This window comes from Equus asinus, chromosome 3, assembly GCF_041296235.1.
Source record: "Equus asinus isolate D_3611 breed Donkey chromosome 3, EquAss-T2T_v2, whole genome shotgun sequence".
Classification (NCBI taxonomy): Eukaryota; Metazoa; Chordata; class Mammalia; order Perissodactyla; family Equidae; genus Equus; species Equus asinus.
The window spans coordinates 74,826,859-74,843,805 of record NC_091792.1 but is presented as its reverse complement, the minus strand read 5'-3'; the positions used below and the strand labels follow the sequence as shown (position 1 = coordinate 74,843,805).

At 43.8% G+C, this 16,947-nt stretch overlaps 1 long non-coding RNA gene across 2 annotated transcripts in view; it reads left to right on the top strand.

The window, feature by feature from the left end:
* The first annotated feature begins 9,060 nt into the window (after nt 1-9,060).
* LOC139044812 (uncharacterized) overlaps nt 9,061-16,947 on the top strand; it is a 39,038-nt gene continuing 31,151 nt past the window's right edge. For both annotated transcript variants that reach the window (XR_011502073.1, XR_011502074.1), the window contains exon 1: nt 9,061-9,298. This is a non-coding gene — a long non-coding RNA (uncharacterized lncRNA). The remainder of the gene's footprint in view (nt 9,299-16,947) is intronic.

Below are 16,947 nucleotides of genomic sequence, written 5' to 3'. Positions count from 1 at the left end.
ATGCATGAGAGAGGTGCGTGGATGTCTCTAGGATGACTCATGTACACAGCTGGGATGTGGACGGTCGATTAGAGCACAGATAAAAGAGGTCCGGCATAGTGTCTCTATCCATGCTTCACCCTGTGTGGGGGAGGGGAGAGGCATTTTTGTCTTTTTTGTTGACTCATTTACGTTTTCATTCAAAATTACTTTTGGACTGGCTACTACTAAGTCTCAGCACTCTCCCGGGTTTGAGTGCCACAGCAGTGAAACAACACTGTTAAGGCCACGGGCATCCTTTGGCTTTTAGTCTGACTCAGCAGTGGAGAAGCTGAGCAGATGTTTTCTGTGACTCAGTCAGTCGGACACGGTCAGTCCTTGCAGGAATAGAGTGTAGAGGACTGAGTCAGGAGGCAAGCAATGGCTAGAAATATATGTATGTAATCGACTGAAGTTTATTAAAGCCATTGCAGCTACACTTGTGGATCTGCTCACTGGGAGAAATAACTTTGTTAATGTTCATAAAGCATGTAGGGTAATATCTAACACATGGCAGTGCCGCAGAAGGATCTGTAGAGTAGGAATAAATGATGCATGGGCTGCGAGTAGAGGATTTAGACAAGAAATCTGGGGACATCTGTGCCACCTTCCTCACCCATTTGCTTGCAGGTTCAGCCCTTCTGCACTTCCCCGGAGGTCCAGCCCTGTCCTAATGCACAGCCCGCATCGTGTGTGGGAGACCCATTCACCCTGCTGTCCACCCTCAGGGCTGTGGGTTCCTGGCTGCTTCCTGGGGGGACTGATGTCCCTGATCATCTTCCCCAGGGTGGACGAGCAACAGGAGAAGCAGGTCTCTCTCCTAAATAATAAAGGTTCTTCTGGAAGAATTCCTTGAGTGTAGTTATTAATGGACCCCTGCCCCACTGAGGGTAAAGGTGGGGACAAGTAAAGAAGGTTATGGAGACTGGCCTGCCATGGCTGGAAGTGACCTGTGATGAGGGAGAGAGGAACTGGTCACCTCAGGCCCCCCACAGAGAGGGTGTGGAGGAGGCTTAAAGCCCTCTGCCCTCTGCCCTCTGCTCACTGGCTGCAGGACATGGTCTCTCTGAGGGGTCAGTCACCCATGGCCCCAACACATAATTAACTAACGGTGGAAGGGGCAGAAGGGTGACTTTATACTGAAGAGGCCATATTTTTGAAGTAAGGAAAAGATGCGGTGACACCTGCAGCACAGCAAGGAGCCCCCTGGGGACGAGAAGCCCCGGCCCCTGTGTGAGGATGGGTGGGGTGCGAGGCAGGGCTGAGTCCAGAGTCTCTCTCTCTCCTTGCTCAGCCCTGGGGTATCCATCCCAGTCACAGGTGAATCTGGGCTCTGAGACAGCAGGGGGTGCTGTGGGCCTGTCCGGAGGGTCTGTGGGGTGATCTCAGCTGGGAACCCAGAGCCTGCAGCCCTGCCTTGTGCATCTGCTCTGTGCTCACTGGGGTCCAGCAGCTGGGAGCTCCCAGGGCCCTAGGAGAGACTCCCCAGCCCCACCCATACTCAGCTTCCACCAAATGTGGGCCCAGGCACTCCAGGGGAAGGGGGTGGTTTGCATGAAGGGGCCCTCTCTGCTCTCCTGAGGGAAGAGATAAGAGGACTCTGCAGTTCCCTCACTCCTGAGGCTCCGAAGCAGAGCCTGGGTGTCTCCACCGTGGCCTGGACCCCTCTCCTCCTCGCCCTCCTCACTCACTGCTCAGGTGACTGGCTTTGGAAAGCAGGAGAAGTGATTATGGGGGACAATTTGGCTGCTCTTTAACCATAATTTTGTGCACATGCTGCGGGCAATAACCCCAGTCTCAACTCTCCGTGTCTCTACCTCCTCTGTTCCAGGGTCCTGGGCGCAGTCTGGGCTGACACAGGAAGCCTCAGTGTCTGGGTCTGTGGGACAGAAAGTCACCCTCTCCTGCGCTGGAAATAGCAACAACGTTGGAATATTTGATGTGGGCTGGTACCAAATTTCTCACGGTGCCCCCAAAACTGTGACGCTCAGAAGTTCTCGTCCCTCAGGGATCCCAGCTCGGTTCTCTGGCTCCAAGTCCGGCAACACGGCCTATCTGACCATCTCTGGGCTCCAGCCTGAGGATGAGGCTGATTATTACTGTTCAGCATGGGACGATAGCATCAGCAATAACACAGTGCTCCGGACCCATGGGGAACCGAGACCAAAACATGCCAACTATTACTGTGATCTGTATGTGGATCGTGGTGTTTCCACAGTGATGTAAACCCATGGGGAAGTGCAACCAAAACCTCCTCCTATGCTCAGAACGGCTCAGCCCTCGGAGGCAGGAGAGCAAGTGAGAAGGTAGAGACGGTAACACCATCATTGGGAGGGAGGCCCATGCCCCCATCCTCCTATCCAGAGGTTCATCTCCATGTGCCCCTTCCAGGCTCTCCCAGGCTGTGTCCATCCCTCTAGGGTGACTCCTCCAAGACTTTCCTTCCTCTCTCCCTTTCTGCCTGTGATGATGGAGGGAGGCTCAGCTCCAAAATACATCAACCGACAGTGAGACTCGGAGACCCAACCATGACTGTGAGACTCTTCTGACTCACAGAGCGTTAACAGGCCTACTCTCATGCATTAGTTTGATGTTAGAGACCAAATTAATGTTCAACATTTCTTCATATACATAAGCTGAATCCACAGCACATTTGCTGTTCTGTTTCACAGGCCAGATGCTCATCATCATTGCACAATGAAGATCATGAAGGCAAAATGCACTTGGGAAAGTTCATTTTTTAATGCTGCCAGAGATAGTTCATGCTCCCTGATATCTATTTCTCAAGCATTTCGGTCCTTGTGATTTTGAGTATCACTTACTTAACCATGAAAAAGTGTTACCTTTTTAATAGTGTAATTTAAAGTCTTCTCTAAACTTCAATATTGACTATGTGGTAGATTTTAAAATCATTTATTGACTTGGGAAGGTGTTTGCTCTCTGATAAATTGGACAATCAGATAATATCCATTACTTCGCTCACAGCAAGCCCCAGGAATGTTTGTGGTGACAGTGACCAGGTTTCAGGCGAGTCTCCCCCAACATCACTTCCGCTGAGAGACTGAAGTTTGACTAGGGAACAGAAGGGGGCACTGTTGATCTCCCCAGGGTCTGCACAGTGGGTGCCCCCTGCTGTGTAATCCCACAAACTCCCCAGGGCTGGGGCGTTGGAGCCTCCTGTGCTGATGGGGACCCTGCAGCTGTGTCCTGTCTGGGCTGGGCAGAGTCTCCTGCTCACAGGGCTGTGTAGGGTTCCAGCAGCTGCTTCCTGCCTGGTCCCTTCCACAGCAAACTCTGGGTCTCACCCTCAGACTCTAGTCTGTCTACAGAGCCCAGCTCAGACTTCAGTTAATGCTCAGGATGGAGCAGATTCTCCAGTAAGGGAAAGTCTATGTGAGCAGCTTCTCATCTTTCAGGCCTCTGGAGAAGATAGAAGAGGTCTGGGCCACCCAGCCCCAGCTTGGCACTCAGGATGGCTGTGTCCCCATGGCCTCGACCTCTCTCCTCCTCTGCTCCTCTCTCACTGCACAAACAGGGACAGACCTCAGCGACCCAGCCAGCTCTGACTAGATGTCAGCCCCTTGGACTCAGAACCCCAGCATCTTCTCCCTGTTCCCTCCCCATCACTCCTGTCTATCTGTCTCCAGGTCCCATCTCCCCGCCTTTGCTGACTCAGTTTCCTCCCTCTCTGCACCTCTGGGAACATCAGCCAGACTCATCTGCATCCTGAGCAGTGTTCTCAGTGGTGGGGGCTTCTGGATGAGCTCATAGCAGCAGAAAGAGGGAGCCCTCCCCAGTATCTCCTGAGTTTCAAGTCAGACTCAGGTAAGAATCAGGGTTCCAGGCTCCCCAGCCACCTCTCTGGATCCAAAGTTGCCTCCACTGACTCAGATATTTTATTTCTCTGGGCTGCAGCCTGAAGAGGGTGACATTACTGTGACACATGCCTCAGCTACTCCAATACTGACTCAGGTCACAGCCCCATGGAGAGTGAGACACAAAGCTCCCTCCACCCTCCTGGCCTGGAGCAGCCACCCTGCACTGGCTCCCCCACGTCTAGCTCAGGGGGTGACTGCTGTTGCCACTTCCTCAGCCAGCACCTGACTTCCTCAGATGAGTGGATCTGCTAGTGTCTCACCTGGTTCGTGTTTCACAGGCAGAAAGCCCTTGATCAGAGACACAGTCTCTCAGTGGAGACAGTGGAGGAGACGAGGGTAGGGCGAATCTGGTCACACCAAGCTCAGCATCTAGGAGACACTCAGAGGTGCTTCTGGTCTGAGTGTTTCAGTCTGGGCTTCTGGAAACAGTACAGCACGCAGAATGGAACTGTGTTCTACATACTAGCAATCAGCCACTCAACATTGAAAATAAAAATCAGTACCATTTATGACAGCATAAAAATACATATTAATGAGGGAAAATATGAGAACAAATAGAAAGTGTTGTACACTGGAAACTAGGAAACGTTCCTGCAAGAAATTAAAGAAAACCTAAAGAATTTGCAGCTATATCTCCTTGTGGCAGAGCATGGGCACAGCAGGCCTGGGGCTGGTGCTTCTGCAGCTGGGCCTGTGCCGACACCTGCAATGTGCACCTGGGCGATTGTTTCTGAGCATCACCTCCCCCAAGTGAAGGACCCTGTGACCTGTATCCCATCATAGGAGAATCAAGGCCCAGAGGGCTCTTTACAGAAGATGACACATGATTTCAGGATCCCTGACTGTGTCTCCAAGGCTCATCACTGGGACCCAAGTTCATAGTTCCAGGGGAAAGAATCCAGAACCTTTCATTAAATCGTAGATCACTCCGCTTCTGTTCTAACTGCCTCAGAAAGTGACAGAGTGTCCCCGCAGCACACGGTGTGCTGGCCTGGCCCTGGGGTGGTGCACCGTGGTGGTCCTACGCTTTGGGGAACCTTGCATCTCTGCCCTGTGCTTCCTTGAGACTCTGAGCTCTCAGGGTCTTTGTGGGGACTCAGGGTTCAGGCTGCATCCTCTTTCAGTGCTCATCTCAGATTGTTCTGTAAACAGAATCCAGGTCTCAGGGCCCAGAACAGGCTGCCCCCGAACACCCCACAAGCATATTCATTCCTTTGAATGAAAGTTACCTGAGAAGCACAAAGGGCATCCTGGCCCTCCTGTTCTGTTTCCCCTGAAACCAGGGCACACATCCCCAGGTAGAGGGTGCGCTCCCCGCGTCCTGAGCTCCAGAGCTGTGGATTCGGGCTGAGAAGCAACATAGACCTGCTGATGCCCCCGCAAAGGCTGAACTCTGCTGAAACACCTCACAATTACAGGCCCAAATCTACGTTTCTTTGTCCTGTCATTCCTCACAAATGTATTGCTTCACTGTATAAAATATATACCTACTGCCTGCTTTGTTCACTCTCTGAGCATCATTTCTCTGTGATCTCCAATATGTACATATTAAACTGGGATTTCTCTTGTTAATCTGGTCTTGTGTCAATTTTACTGTTAGTCCGGCCATAAGAACACAAGAAGGGTAGAAGAGGGATTTCCCCCACCCTGACTCAGGAAAGGCACAGAAAGATCAGAGGATGCAGATGTGGGTGAAGGGCCCCCACCTTTGCTCTGGGGCTGGAGTCCTGTAAGAGATTTGGTGCAGCTGTGACGTCACTTTGGAAACTAAGGAGCCTGTGATGGGATGTCTGCAAACCCTGGCCATGCTGGGGGTGGGGGTTCCAGGTACAGCACTAACCGAGCGCAGCATCAGACGCAGCATCTCACAGTGACTGGTGCCAGGCCCGCAGCCCAGCACTCCACCTGTGCAAGCTCATCTACGACAGCATCGCTGTGAGGTGGCCACAGCCAGACTCACTGGGAGTGAGAACATGAGGCTCCAAAGGGACAGGGACAGAAATGTCTCAGACCTAGAGCTGTCTGCTGACCCCTGAAGAAGTCCCCTAAATGGCAGCCCATCCACCAAGGAGACAGGCTGATTTCCAGGTAACTACAATCAGGTGAGGTCAGAGAGGAATAAATGTGTACCCTCCAATCCCTTCTCTGGTCCTCCCCTCCTCCGCCCTGTCAGGGCCCAGTCCACACTAGGTCACCTCCTGTGGGGATAACCATGGTGGCAGTGTTGTGAAGCCCTTAGAAAAATGCCTGTTACAGAGTCGGTGCTAATGATTGTTCAATTAATAAATCCAGAAGTAAATTGGAAATTTAACCATGTTTCTTCCAGTGGCAGAAACTGGAAAGCTGTCAGGAAGGAAGGAGGAAACTCAGATTTTAATACACACACTTTTTTACATTTTGAGTTTTCTATGAGAGCATTATTCTTATTGCTATTACTGTACGAAACAAATCAACAAGGAAAAAATTTTTAAATTTCCCCAAAATATTGGCATAAAAACACCACTTAATTTTGCTCATGGACACAAGATAGGAATTCAGACAAGATGTAGTGGGGACGGCTTCTTTCTACTCTATCATGTTGGGGCCTCAGCAGAGAAGACCCCCTGGCTGGGCCTGACTGGAAAACTAGGGGTTGGAATCCAGGGGAGGTGACTTCACTCCCATGTGTGTAGTTGATGCCGGATTTGGCTAGAGGACCTACGTGAGACCTCCCCAAGTGACCTGGGCTTCCTCACAACAGGGCAGTCCTAGGGCATTCAGATGAGGGTTCCACAGGGGAGTGACCTGAGTGACCAGACAGAGTCTCATGGTCATTTCAAACAAAACTTTAAGCATGACACAATGTCATTTCCAAGCTATTGGGCAGTGACAAGGAGCACCAGAGTCAGCTCTGGGTAGAGGGAGGTACCTAGACCCCAGCTTTCAGTGGGAGGAATGTCAGGTGGTAATGCAGCCCTCTCCCTGTGGCATCAGTAGAGAGTTTGTGGGTGCTGGATTTCCACTCTCCACCCAGCAGTGAAGGGGTGGGTGCTCCTCCACATACCCACAGAGGTAGACACAGAGCAGGCCAAGAGCAGAGTGGGGACCTTTATCACTGCCATGTGGTAATGAGCTGCCCTGCCCTCCTGGAGTCAGTGTAGGCATATTTGCATCAATAAGGAGACACTCCTACCTCTCCCATCCAGGGAGTATCTGTGGAGGCTTGGTGGGAAGTCTGCACTCCTACCCCCTCCCAGCAGGGAAAAGATCTCCATCTGCAATGGGGAGTCTGAACATTTCCCCACACCTGGAAGGAATGAGGTGTTGCTCACCTCTTCTCCCCTGCTGGAGTGATGTAACAGAAAGCCAGCTAAGACAAAAACTTTAAGTACTACCCAAAGTCTCATAATACAATACCCAAAATGTTCAGCTTTCAATCGAAAATAATTCTTCACACTAAGAATCAGGAAAACATCACACAGTGAAGAAAGACAAACAATAGATGCCAATACAGACATGACAAAAATGTTAGAATTACCTATCTGACAATGATTAAAAGCAACTATTAGCAAAATAAATTAACACACATATGAATAAACTTGAAATAAATGGAATAATTGAAAGTCTCAGCAAGGAGATGCAAAATATGTGAAGCAAAACTGATATCAGTGAAAAGAGAAGTAGATCCACAAATACACCTTATGACTTCAATAAAGCCTTCTTAACATCTGATAAAAACCTCAACAGAAAGTCAGCAAGAATATAAGAGAACTCAACGTGATGAACTGATAAGATCCAAGCAACATTCATAGACACTAAATCCAACAACATAGAAGACGTATTAATTTAAAATGCACAAAAATATATAGACCAATATCCCTCACAATTATAGACATAAAATTCCTTAATATATTATCAAATTATATTTTGCGGTATATAAAATATATATAGCATGTCCAACTGTGGATTACTGCAGGGATGCAAGCCTAGCTCAATATGAAAAATCAATCAACGTAATTAACCGTATGAAAAGATTAAAGAAGAAAACTCACATGATCATATCAATCAATGTATAAAACAATTTGACAAAATTTAACACATGATTAAAAAAATCTCAGTATGTTAGGCATAAAGAACAGCCTCACCCTGATAAAATTGATCCACAGAAACCTACAGCTATCACTATCCCTAAGGAGGAAATATTTAACACTTTCCTGCTATCACTGAGAACAAGGCAAGGAGGCCCATCCTCACTACTCTTATTTAATATCATACTGGAAGTTCCAGTGAGTGCAATGAGACAAGGAAAGAAAAGACATGCATATAGAAAAAGAAGAAATGCAACCATGCCTTTTTTGCAAAGGACATGACTGCTTCCATAGAAATTTCCATGGAATCTACAAATGAAAATTTCTATAAGTAATAAGTGGCTTCACCAAATTTGGAGGTCACAAAATTAGTATACAAAAATCATTTGGATTTCAGTATACTAGCAATGACAGCATTGGCAGAAATTTAAAGTATATAATCAGTTACTATTCTTCAGAGATGAAAAACTTAAGTGTAATTCTAAGAAATACACAAAAAATTTGTAGAAGTCTTGTACAGATCTTGGATTCTGAGAACTTTCAAATGCAGATGAAATTAATCAAAAAAAGTCGATCTAAATAAATGGAGAGATGCAGTACATTCGTGAGTCGGAAAATTTAGTATTGTAAAGAAGTCAATTTTCTTTTAAATTGATACATGTATTTAATATAATTCCCATCAAAATCTCAACAAGACATTTTGTAGATACAGAAAAAATTATGCGAAAATGTGTATGGAAAAGCTAAGGAGCACGCATAGCTAAAACACTTAAATAAGAGAATAAAGTGGGAGAAATAAGGCCACAAGCTTGTAAAAGTCAAAGTTACAGCGTTTAGAGCTGAATGGTTTTGGTAGAAGGATAGACGCAGATCAAGAGCACACGGTAGGCGTGGTTGGCGGCATTTTGGATGTCCATCACGCAGCCCTGCACAGCCCTCCTGCATTACTCACCGCGACCAGAGAGGGCGCTAAAGGAACTGGCCCTGAGGAGAGAAGCGGATTCCCCCGCCGGCCGGAAGTCCGCGGTGGGCGTGTCATGGGGGGCGTGGTCGGCGCTTGGAGGCGGGGCCGCAGCGGCCAGCCCCTCCCCCAGGGCCCTCAGAGCCGGCGGCGGCGGCGGCAGTTGGGCGTCAGCGGACTTGGCAGCGGGGACGTTGGCGGCAGCGGCCCCTCAGAGCCTGGACCCTGGTGAGGGCGCCGACCCCGGTCGTGTGTGGCAGGCGACAGTCGCGGGCGCTGAGCAGGACCAGACTCCGCTCGCGCTCCTCGTCCTGAACGCGCTGACTGACTGGAAGGTGTCGCCGCCCCGCGTGCCCCCTGAGGAGGATGTGCAGGTTTGTCCTCAGGGACCGAGGGCTCCAGGCCCGGCCCAGGGGGCACAGGGCAGGGCTCAGGGCGTCCGAGTGGCTCCTGAGCCCGGAGTCAGTGGGTTTGGCTCATTTAACTTGAGGCTTTGGGAAGCACGAGGGTAAAATAGGGCGAATTGTGCAGGATTTCAGCTCTAAACAGCCTCGTCATTTAGGTCTTTTGGGTAATATTGAAATTTCAAAAACTGCAGAAAGTAGTTTGTCAACGGCTTTATCATCGATTGATGTGATAGCGATCACGGAAAATCACTGTTTTGCAGTTGCATTTCCTGTCGGTGTCATTTGGGGCTGTTTTGAGAGAAAACTACAAACTTTAGATGTGGTGGTTGAGAGGGTGGAACTGAAGGGCGGATGTCACTGACGTGAGAAGCTGGAGCAGGCGGATCAACGGTCAGAGAGCGGACCCGCGGGTCCCAGGGCCTGAGAGAGGGGGCTGGGCGTTCATGTTCACTGGGAACAGGGTTTGTATGAGATGGGGAATGTTGTGGAAAAGGGTAGTGGTCATGGCTGCACAGCATTGCGGATGGACTTAATGCCGCTGCGTGCACACTTAAAGACGGTCGGAACGGTAAATTTTGGGTTATACATATTTTACCATAATGAAAACAGATGATTAGGAGTGGAGAGCCGTGCTTTTTGTGCCAGCTTGTCCTCAAAATGCTCCTTCCCGCTTTCCTGCGATCATTTGGGGCAGAGAGAATCTCCTTTCTAGATCCATTATGCCTCCCAGGAAGTTTATCGTGGAGATTTAAACAGTGTAATTTCTTTTAAGTCTTAATAAGTTTGCAAAGAAATTGGCTATCTGGGGTGAAAAGCCATAGGGAGTTAGGATTGGGGGAGAAAGGATTCCATCTTTCTTTCTTTCATATGGTAGTTCAAGTATCAGTTTTTGAGGAATCTCCATCCTGTTTTCCAAAGTGGCTACAACAGTTAACATCCCACCAGCAGTATATGAGGTTCTCCTTTCTCCACGTCCTAAAACACGCTTGCTATTTCTTGTCTGTTTGAATAGCCCTTCTGCTTGGGTGTGAGGGGGTATCTCACTGTAGCTTTGATTTGCATTTCCCTAATCTTTTCAAGTGCCTGTTGTTCATCTGTATATCTTCTTTGGAAAAATGTCTGTTCAGATCCTCTGCCCATTATTTAATTTGGTTTTACTGTTGATGTTGAGTTGTATGAATTCTTTATGTATTTTGGATACTAATCCAAATATTAATGCAAACATCTTCTCCTAACTTAGTTTGTCTTTGCATTTTGTTGATGGTTTCCTTTGCTATGCAGAAGCTTTTTAGTTTGATGTAGTCCCATGTGTTTATTTTTCCTTTTGTCACTCTTGCCTAAGGGTGCATGATATTCAAAAAGATACTAAAGCTGACATTTAAGAGTATATTGCTTGTGTTTTCTTCTAGGACTTTTATGATTTCAGATCTTACATTCAAGTCTTTAATCCATTTTGAGTTAATTTAGGTGTATGGTGTAAGATAATGGTCTACTTTCATTCTTTTCCATGTGACTGTCCAATTTTCACAACACCATTTTTTGAAGACTTTCCTTTCTCTCTTGTACGTTCTTGGTTCCTTTGTCGGAAATTAGCTGCCCATGGATGCGTGGTTTATTTCTGGGCTCTCAATTCTGTTCCATTGATCTGAGTGTGTGTTTTTCTGCCACTACCATGCTGTTTTGATTACTGTAGCTTTGTAGTCTATTTTGAATTCAGGAAGTGTGATACCTCCAGCTTTGTTCTTTTCTCTCAGGATTCCTTTGGCTATTCAGAGTTTTGTGTTGTTCCATATAAATTTTAGGATTCATCATTGTATTTCCATGAAAAATGTTGTTGAGATTCTCATTCACAGTGCATTGATTCTGCAGATTGCTTTATGTAATAAAGACATTTGAACTCTTTTTATTCTTCCAGTCCATGTACGTGGAATAGCTTTCCATTTCTTTATGTCTTCTTCAATTTCTTCCAATAATGTCATATTTTTCAGTGTATGGGTCTTTGACCTCCTTGGTTAAATTTATTCGTAGGTATTTTATTCACTTTTTTGAGACTGTAAATGGATTTTTATTTTTGATTTCTCTCTCTGCTAGTTCCTTGTTAGTGTATAGAAATACAACTGATTTTCATATGTTGATTTTGTACCCTGAAACTTTACTGTATTCATTAATTATTTCTAGTAGTTTTTGGTTAATTCTTTAGGGTTTTCTACATAGAAAATCATGCCATCCAAAACTAGTGACAGTTTAACTTCTTCCTTTCCAATTCAGATCCTTTTTATTTCTTTTTATTGCCTAAATTCTCTGGCTAGGACTTCTAATACTATGTGGAATATAATGGTGAGAGTGTACATCCTTGTCTCATTCCTGTCTTTAGAGGAATAGCTTTCACTTTTTCACCATTGAGTGTGATGTTGGCTGAGGGTTTGTGGTATATGGCCTTTTTTACATGCAGGTACTTTCCTTCTAGTCCTACTTTATTGAGAGTCATTTCATAATTGGATATTGGATCTTGACAAGTACTTTCTCTGCATCTATTGAGATGTTCATGAGTTTTTTATTCTTCATTTTGTTAATGTGGTGTCTCACATTGATTGTTTTGTGGATGATGTTGAACCATCCCTGCATCCCTGGAATAAATCCCAATTCATCATGGTGTACGATTCTTTTAATGTATTGTTGTATTTGATTTGCTAATATTTTGTTAGGGATTTTTGCATCTGTGTTCATCAGCAATATCAGTCTGTAACTTTCCTTTTTCGCATTGTCCTTATCTGGCTTTAGTTTTAGGGTAATGTTGGCCTCATAAACTGAGTTAGGGAGTCCCATCCTCTTCAACTTTTTGGAAGAATTTCATAAGGATAAATATTAAGTCTTTGAAAGTTTGGTAGAATTCACCAGAGAAGCCATTTGGTCCTGGACTTTTGTTTTCTGGGAGGTGTGTCTTACTGCTTTAGCTTTCTTACTAGTGACTGATCTATTCAGGCTCTTTATTTCTTCTTGATTCAGCTGCAGGAGGTTATATGATTCTAAGAATTTATCTTATTCTTATGGGTTATTCAATATATTGGCATATGGCTTTTCTTAGTATTTTCAAATAATCTTTTCTATTTCTGTAGTATCTGTTGTAATTTCTCTTCTTTCATTTCTCATTTTATTTGAACATTCTTTTTTTATTTGTGAGTCTTGCTAAGGGTTTGTCAATTTTGTTTTTCTTTTTGAAGAAGCAGCTCTTATTTTTGTGGATCCTTTCTTTTCTTTTTTTAGTCTATATTTCATTTACGTCTGATCTGATTTTTATTATTTCCTTCCTTCTGCTGACTTTGGGCTTATTTGTCTTTTTTCTCCTACTTCTTTAGGTAGAGTTAGATTATTTATTTGAGATTTTTCCTGTTTTTTCTCCATACTGCTTTTACTGCATCCTGTAAGTTTTCGTATGTTGTGTTTTCAATTTCATTTGTCTCCGGGTGTTTTTTTGATTTCTCCTTTGATTTCTTCATTGATCCAATAGTTGTTCAGTAGCATGTAGTTTAGTCTCCATGTATTTGTGAGTTTTCTAGTTTTCTTCTCCTAGTTGATTTCTAATTTCACACCACTGTAGTCAGAAAAGATGCTTGATATGATTTCAATCTTCTTAAATTTATTGATGCTTATTTTCTTTTCCAACATATGGTCCATCTTTGAGAATGTTCCATGTGCACTTGAGAAGAATGTTTAGAATATCTATGCTGGTACTTTACAGTAGAATATTATATATATAGAGAGAGAAAGTCCATCTGGTCTAGTGTTTGCTTTAATGCCAATGTTTCCTTGTTGACTTTCTGTCTGGATGATCTACCCATTATTGTAAGTAGGGTGTTAAATTTCCCTACTATTATTCTGTTGCTGTCAATTTCTCTCTTTACTTCTGTTAATAGTTCCTTTATATCGTTTGGTGCTCCTATGTTTGATGCATACATATGAATATGTCATGTCTTCTGGGTGGAATGTCCCTTTTATCATTATAGAATGCTCACCTTTGTCTCTTGCTATCTTTTTTGGCTTGAAGTCTATTTCATCTAATATAAGTGTGGTGACACCTACTGTCCTTCAGTTACTATTTGCTTGGAGTATTATCTTCCATCCATTCATTCTGAGCCTTTGTGTGTCTTTAGACCTGACTTAGCTCTCTTGGAGGCAGCATATTATTGGGTCTTGTCTTTTAATCTATCCAGCCACTCTGTGTCTTTTGATTGATGAATTCAATCTATTCCCATTTAGAGTGATTATTGATATGCGAGGGTTTAATACTGCTATTTTATCTATTGTTATCTGGTTGTTCTGTGTTTCCTTGTTTCTTTTTCCTTGTAATTCTGTCTGCAGTTTCAGTCAGCTGGGTTTTTGTGATGTTTTTCTAATTTTCCTTTTTATTTATGATTTATGACTCTGCTCTGATTTTCCAGTTTTGTGGTTAACATAAGGTTTGTATAAAAGATCTCCTAGATGAGAGGTCCTTTTTATCCTGATAGCACTTTATCTCCATTAGCCTATGAAGATACTATCCTTTTCTTCATCCTGTTCTATGTTTTTATTGTCACAAATTATCCTTTATGTGTGGTGAGTTTGTTATATTAAAGTGGTTATAGTTACTTTACTTGTGTTTTTTTCCCATTTAGCCTTTATGGTATAACTGTTTACTTAGTATGATATAGAGTTGCAATTTTCTGATTCTGTCTGTGTCTTTATCACCAAGCTGAAATCTTGTCAACCTTTTCCTTTTAGTTTCAGGTACGATGCTCCTTTGAACTTTTCTTGTAAGGGAGGTCTACTGGTGATAAACTCTCTCAGATTTGTTTGTGAAAGCCTTTGTTTCTCCTTTATATCTGAAGGAGAACTTTGCTGGATAGAGTATTTTTGGCTGATAGTGTTTGTCTTTCAATATTTTGAATATATCATTCCACTCTCTCCTAACCTGTAGAGTTTCTGCTGAAGAATTTGTTGATAGCTTCATGGGGGTTCCCTTTGTAAATTATTTTCATCTCTCTGGCCACCCTCAATATTCTTTCTCATCATTGACTTTTGACAGTTTTAATGTTACATGCCTTGGAGAGGTCTTTTTGCATTGAGATACTTAGGAGTTCTATTTCTTTCATGTACTGGTATATCCAGTTCTTTCCTCAGGGTTGGGAAATTCTCAGCTATTGTTTCTTTGACTAAGCTCTCTGCTCCTTTCTCACTCTCTTCTCCTTCTGGGATACCTCTTATCCTTATGTTGCTTTTCCTAATTGACTCATATATTCCTCATAGAATTTCTTTATTTTTTAAAAATTGTTAGTTCTCTCTCCTCTTCTACCTGAATCATTTCTATGTCTCTATCTTTGAGTTTGCTACTTCTCTCTTTGATATGGGCTGCTGTATTTCCAGTGCTTTCTACTTTATTTTTCATCTCATTTATCATGTTCTTCTCCTGAATTTCTGTTTGTTTGTTTCTTTAAAGTTTCAGTCTCTTTGATGACGTACTCCTTCTCTTCATTAATTTTATTTCTGAGCTCATTGAATTGTCTGAGTTTTCTTGTAGCTCACTGAGTGTCTTCATGACAGCTATTTGAGTTCCCTGTCAGATGGCAGTCTTCCATGACTTCCAGTTTGATTTCTAGAGACTTCTCATTTCCTTTTTATTCTGCCTTGTTACTGTAGTTCTTCATGGTGTTTGATGAGTTGATCCTCTGCCAGTGCATTTGTGGCAGTAAACACCTTTCTTATTTGGGTAAGACTTTGGGTACTTTGATTCTAGGCTGCTTCTGCATGTTTTTGAGAGCCTGCACACTTCACCATCCACTGCCACTGCAGAGGCATTGTCAGTACCGTCCCTGTGCTGCTTGTGATTCCAAGGTTGTTGGTGCCTTGATGTTTATGATGTTCCTGCATTCTCAGGTGTCACCATCAGGGTGACCAGCCTGCAAACACTTCCTCTGCATTTGGAGTCTCCTGAGTGTCATATTTTCCCACTGGCTCTCCATGGGCTTGGGTGAGGCTGCCCTGTGCTTCACTTGTGCTGCTGCTCCCAGGTTTTATGGCAGCATTGCTGCCAGGAGCAGTAGGTTCACAGGTGTCACTGTCACTGCTGGGTGACCAGGGTCTTGTAGACATTCCCTGCTGCTGGTAGAGTGTGTGTCAGGAGTGCCACCACTGGGGGCTGGGTCGTGGGTTCTGCTGTGGCTCCTGAAGCCTCGGGTCTCAGGTGCCATTTGCCACTGCTGGAGAAAGGGCAAGGGCTAAGACATGAGTACCGTTGCTGCTCCTGCAGCATTTGGATGAGTTTGACTATTTTAGAAATCTCGTATAACTGGAACCGTGCCATATTACAGTATTTGTCCTTCTGTGTCTGGCTTATTTCACTTAGCATAATGCCCCTTGAGGTTCATTCATGTTGTAGCATATGGCAGGATTTCCTTTTTGTTTTTTTGGTTCCTCACTGAATTATATTCCATTGCATGTATATGTTAATTTTTCCTTACTGTTTCATTTGTCAGAGGACATTTACGTTGTTTCTACCTCATGAATATTGTGCGTAATGCTGCAATGAACACACGAGTGAAATTTTATCTTTATGATCCTGATTTCAATTTTTTAGATAAGTACCCAGAAGTGGGAGAGCGGCATCATATAGTAGTTGTACTTTTGGTTTTTGAGGAAACCCTGTACTATTTTCCACAGTGGCTGCATCACTTTACATCAAACATTTACCCATTTTTCAATCAGGTTATTTGACTTTTTCTGTTATGTCATAGGTGTTCTTTTATGTATTTTTTATAATAACCTCATATCAGATATATAGCTTACAAATATTCTTTTCCCATTCTATAAGTTGTCTTTTCACTTGCTGTTTCCTTTGCTGTGTATATTTTCAGATAATTGTGACCTCCCTTTTCTAATTTTTGTTTTTGTGTCCTGTGATTTGATGTCATGCCCAAGAAATCATTGCCAACACCAATGTCATTATCCTTTTATTCTGTTTTCTTCTAACACTTTTACAGTCTCCACTATTATGTTTAATTCTAATCCACTTGGAAATCATTTCTGTGTATGGTGTTAGATCAGACTCCTCAGTTTTATTCTTTTGAATATGCATATTCAGTTTTCTGCAAACCTTTTTTGGAGAGCTATTGTTTCTCCATTGTGTATTCTTGGCAACCTTGTTGAAGATCAGTTGACCATCTATGCGTGACTTTATTTCTGGGCTCTCTATTCTGTTTCATTTGTATAGATGTCTGTCTTTCTTCCAGTTTAATACTTCATTGACTATTGTAGCTTTGCAATATGTTTTGAAATCAGGAATTATGAGACCTCCAGCTTTGTTCTTTCTCAACATTGTTTTTTTCTGTTTGAGGTATTTCATGGTTCCATGTAAAGTTTATGGTCAAATATTTTTCTTTCTGTATCAGATAGCATTTGGATTTTGAAAGTAATTGCACTGAGTCTATATAACACCTTAGGTAGTATAGATGTTTTACCAGTACTAATTTTTCCAATGGACATTGGATATCTTTCTGTTGATTTGTGTCTTTTTCAATTTATTTCATCAATGTTCTTTAGTTGTCACTGTGCAGATGTTTCAGTTCCTTGGTTAAATTTATTTC